A 6,000-nucleotide genomic window follows, 5' to 3' on the forward strand; every position below is an offset into this window, starting at 1 on the left:
TATGAACTCTATCATATACCTTCTCCAGATCCATATATGCTACATACAAATCCATTTGCTTTTCTAAGTATTTCTCACATACATTCTTCAAAGCAAACACCTGATCCACACATCCTCTACCACTTCTGAAACCACACTGCTCTTCCCCAATCTGATGCTCTCTGTACATGCCTTCACCCTCTCAATCAATACCCTCCCATATAATTTACCAGGAATACTCAACAAACTTATACCTCTGTAATTTGAGCACTCACTCTTATCCCCTTTGCCTTTGTACAATGGCACTATGCAAGCATTCCGCCAATCCTCAGGCACCTCACCATGAATCATACATACATTAAATAACCTTACCAACCAGTCAACAATACAGATTATGTTTTTGGAAAAAAATGCCAGCAATCTACGTGCGGGTGAGGCAGAAAGAAAAGACAGCTACTTGGGGTAAAAAAAGTGCAAGTTGACAACGTATGAAGTGCTGGCTCACTTAGCAGCTGTCACTACCCCTCTAAATACCCAGGCAAATAGTACTCGCAACACACCTCCCTGGTCAGCGGGCTGCCACCTTAGCAGGAAGTAATGTTCATTTCATACCATACTAACAACTCACTGGGTTAAAAAACAGGCAAACATAATATTTATATGTGTGTGAGTTTCCGTGAGGCAAGAAGGAGGGAGAAAGATAGCAGGCAAACCCTTAACCAGTTAGAAAACTGAGCATAAAACCAAAACCAAAATCTTAAAACTTCAGAATGAAAAACAATTTGCCTTAACTGAAGAGCAGTAGACTGTCTTATCTGAAATAAATGTTAAGAAAAGTACCCTAAAATATCACCATGAAACTCCATTTTTCTTCAGCATTTTTTCCTGGATAAAGGAATAAAAATAATCTTTTTGAAATAATACTGATGGCACATCTGGCAAGCAATAAAGCTGTTACCTGCAGCCACAGCAGTGAGTTTGGTCATATGGAATACTACTTGCACTAGAACCCCTTACCAAGATGGAAAATTTACTTAAGAAAGTGTTAAAATAGATTGCTGATACTACAACACTTCAGCTTTTGGTAACTTGAATTCTATTTTCATAACACACAAGAACATCTCAAGTTATTACTAATGTTGCGGCTAAACAGGAAAATGAAATGGGGCATTAGCTCGATTACTGTCAAAGTTTCATGCCATATCACAGTATTACTGTATACCCAGTGCCTCAGTTTCTCTAACTCATCAATGCAGGTGGACTGTCCAACCCAACTGCCTGGTGTTTTATATTCAGATAAGTAGTCTACCAATTTTGGCGTACCCTAAGTTACAAAAAAGACAAACATAGATCTGAAACTAGAATATTCTACAGAAGAGTCTATGCAACATAGAAAATCTTATGTGCTCATTAAGTCATCAACCAAACTCATTTACAATCTATATTCTCTGAAAATGTAATTCTAAGAAACACCATGCCTAGAGGATTTTTTTCCCCATAACACCACAAGTAAGGGGGTCGGTCACCCTAGGAAAGGCTGCATCATTGGAAGTAGAGTCTCGTCAAGGAACATGTCAATCCTAAGTTCATCTTTTCACTGCTACCAGAAGTAGCATAGATCTGAACCTCCAAAAAAAGGGTCCAAGACCCTTTCTCAAATTGGGGTCCCAAAGCAATCATAAATAAACAAAATAAGAGAATGGCAAGAAAAGTCTAGTTTCTTCAAGACAGTGTCCTTATCCTGCATAAGCTGCAGGACCTACTTGCATGAAACTTGGTTTTCAAATTCTTCAATATCCTCCTTACTGATGAGATTTGACTCCCTTCAACTTTTATATCTTCCCTCAGCTTAAGGCTGAATGTCAAGGGAAGAAATTTCACACATGATTCTTCTATCTACCTATCTATATCTCTGATGCCTGTTCCCAATGGGAACTCCCTCAAGGGGATGACTACACCAAACTCTCCATAACGAGCGAACTCCAGTATCGTTTCTTAGCCTTTGTAGCCTCACCCTTAACAGGCTAAGGCTACTACCAGGGGTCAACTCAGGGCAATGTCCCTATTGACTACTACTACCTAATATGCTCCTGTCTAATGTTCCTACCTACTACTTCTACCTAATGTTCCTGCTTAAATGTTCCTACCAACTACTTCTGTCTATTGCTCCTACCGATTTTAATGTAAATCTGGGTATAAGTGTAATTCTATATGGTGATTAAGGATATCGAGTCAAAAGATTCCATTTCCTAAAATTAAGCGCTTAATTACATACTTGATATTAAATATGATTATATTAATATACTAATCAGTCGACTAATTGCACGTATTTTAAGGTTTTGACCACAGATTCTTATTGAGCAGAGGTAAAAGCATCTATGTTGAAATTTTGAGGAAAATCTATTTTTTGAAAAAAAAATCAAGAAAAATCCAAGCATTGGATAAAATTTCGCTCAGATTTTCAACTCTTTCAGATTTTAATGACAATCTGGGTATAAGTGCAATTCTATATGGTGATTAAGGATATCGAGTCCAAAGACTGCATTTCGAAAAATTAAGCGCTTAATTACATATTTGATATTAATTGTAATTATATTAATATGCTAATCACTCGACTAATTACACGAATTTTAAGGTTTTGACCACAGATTCTTATACACGAGAGGTAAAAGCATCCATGCTGACATTTTGAGGAAAATCTATTTTTTTGAAAAAACAAGAAAAATCCCAGGCTATAGGCCTTGGATAAAATTTGGCTCAGATTTTCAACTTGTTCAGATTTTAATGAAAATCTGGGTATAAGTGCAATTCTCTATGCTTATTAATGATATCGAGTCAAAAGACTGCATTTCATAAAATTAAGCGCTTAATTACATACTTAATATGAATAATAATTATATTAGTATGCTAATCACTCGACTAATTGCATGAATTTTAAGGTTTTGACCAGAGATTCTTATTGAGCAGAGGTAAAAGCATCTATGCTGAAATTTTGAGGTAAATCTATTTTTTGAAAAAAATCAAGAAAATCCTAAGATAAAATTTGGCTCAGATTTTCAACTTGTTCAGATTTTAATGAAAATCTGGGTATAAGTGCAATTCTCTATGCTTATTAAGGATATCGAGTCAAAAGACTGCATTTTATAAAATTAAGCGCTTAATTACATACTTAATACGAATAATAATTATATTATTATGCTAATCACTCGACTAATTGCACGAATTTTAAGGATTTGACCATAGATTGTTATTGAGCAGAGGTAAAAGCATCTATGCTGAAATTTTGAGGAAAATCTATTTTTTGAAAAAAATCAAGAAAAATGCCAGGTTATAGCCTTGGATAAAATTTGGCTCAGATTTTGAACTTGTTCAGATTTTAATGAAAATCTGGGTATAAGTGCAACTCTCTATGCTTATTAATGATATCGAGGAAAAAGACTGCATTTCATAAAATTAAGCGCTTAATTACGTAATATGATTAATAATTATATTAGTATGCTAATCACTCGACTAATTGCACGAATTTTAAGGTTTTGACCACAAATTCTTATTGAGCAGAGGTAAAAGCATCTATGCTGAAATTTTGAGGAAAATCTATTTTTTGAAAAAATCAAGAAAAATCCTTGGATAAAATTTGGCTCAGATTTTCAACTTGTTCAGATTTTAATGACAATCTGGGTATAAGTGTAATTCTATATGGTGATTAAGGATATCGAGTCAAAAGACTGCATTTCGTAAAATTAAGCGCTTAATTACATACTTGATATTAATTATAATTGTATTAATATGCTAATCACTCGACTAATTACACGAATTTTAAGGTTTTGACCACAGATTCTTATTCAAGAGAGGTAAAAGCATCTATGCTGACATTTTGAGGAAAATCTATTTTTTTGAAAAAAACAAGAAAAATCCCAGGCCTTGGATAAAATTTGGCTCAGATTTTCAACTTGTTCAGATTTTAATGAATATCTGGGTATAAGTGTAATTCTATATGGTGATTAAGGATATCGAGTCAAAAGATTCCATTTCCTAAAATTAAGCGCTTAATTACATACTTGATATTAAATATGATTATGTTAATATACTAATCAGTCGACTAATTGCATGTATTTTAAGGTTTTGACCACAGATTCTTATTGAGCAGAGGTAAAAGCATCTATGTTGAAATTTTGAGGAAAATCTATTTTTTGAAAAAAAAAAATCAAGAAAAATCCAAGCATTGGATAAATTTCGCTCAGATTTTCAACTTGTTCAGATTTTAATGAAAATCTGGGCATAAGTGTAATTCTATATGGTGATTAAGGATATCGAGTCAAAAGATTGCATTTCGTAAAATCAAGCACTTAATTACATTCTTGATATTAATTATAATTGTATTAATATGCTAATCACTCGACTAATTACACGAATTTTAAGGTTTTGACCACAGATTCTTATTCAAGAGAGGTAAAAGCATCTATGCTGACATTTGGAGGAAAATCTATTTTTTTGAATAAAACAAGAAAAATCCAAGGCTATAGCCTTGGATAAAATTTGGCTCAGATTTTCAACTTGTTCAGATTTTAATGAAAATCTGGGTATAAGTGTAATTCTATATGGTGATTAAGGATATCGAGTCAAAAGATTCCATTTCCTAAAATTAAGCGCTTAATTACATACTTGATATTAAATATGATTATATTAATATACTAATCAGTCGACTAATTGCACGTATTTTAAGGTTTTGACCACAGATTCTTATTGAGCAGAGGTAAAAGCATCTATGTTGAAATTTTGAGGAAAATCTATTTTTTGAAAAAAAAAAAAAAGAAAAATCCAAGCATTGGATAAAATTTCGCTCAGATTTTCAACTTTCAGATTTTTATGAAAATCTGGGTATAAGTGCAATTCTATATGGTGATTAAGGATATCGAGTCAAAAGACTGCATTTCGTAAAATTAAGCGCTTAATTACATACTTGATATTAATTATAATTGTATTAATATGCTAATCACTCGACTAATTACACGAATTTTAAGGTTTTGACCACAGATTCTTATTCAAGAGAGGTAAAAGCATCTATGCTGACATTTTGAGGAAAATCTATTTTTTGAAAAAAATCAAGAAAAATCCCAGCCTTGGATAAAATTTGGCTCAGATTTTCAACTTGTTCAGATTTTAATGAAAATCTGGGTATAAGTGTAATTCTATATGGTGATTAAGGATATCGAGTCAAAAGATTCCATTTCGTAAAATTAAGCGCTTAATTACATACTTGATATTAATTATAATTGTATTAATATGCTAATCACTCGACTAATTACACGAATTTTAAGGTTTTGACCACAGATTCTTATTCAAGAGAGGTAAAAGCATCTATGCTGACATTTTGAGGAAAATCTATTTTTTTGAAAAAAACAAGAAAAATCCCAGGCTATAGCCTTGGATAAAATTTGGCTCAGATTTTCAACTTGTTCAGATTTTAATGAATATCTGGGTATAAGTGTAATTCTATATGGTGATTAAGGATATCGAGTCAAAAGATTCCATTTCCTAAAATTAAGCGCTTAATTACATACTTGATATCAAATATGATTATGTTAATATACTAATCAGTCGACTAATTGCATGTATTTTAAGGTTTTGACCACAGATTCTTATTGAGCACAGGTAGAAGCATCTATGTTGAAATTTTGAGGAAAATCTATTTATTGAAAAAAAAAAATCAAGAAAAATCCAAGCATAGGATAAATTTCGCTCAGATTTTCAACTCTTTCAGATTTAAATGACAATCTGGGTAAAAGTGCAATTCTATATGGTGATTAAGGAAATCGAGTCAAAAGACTGCATTTCGTAAAATGAATCGCTTAATTACATACTTGATATTAATTATAATTGTATTAATATGCTAATCACTCGACTAATTAAACGAATTTTAAGGTTTTGACCACAGATTCTTATTCAAGAGAGGTAAAAGCATCTATGCTGACATTTTGAGGAAAATCTATTTTTTTGAAAAAAACAAGAAAAATCCCAGGC

Source organism: Panulirus ornatus, chromosome 13, assembly GCF_036320965.1.
Source record: "Panulirus ornatus isolate Po-2019 chromosome 13, ASM3632096v1, whole genome shotgun sequence".
NCBI lineage: Eukaryota > Metazoa > Arthropoda > Malacostraca > Decapoda > Palinuridae > Panulirus > Panulirus ornatus.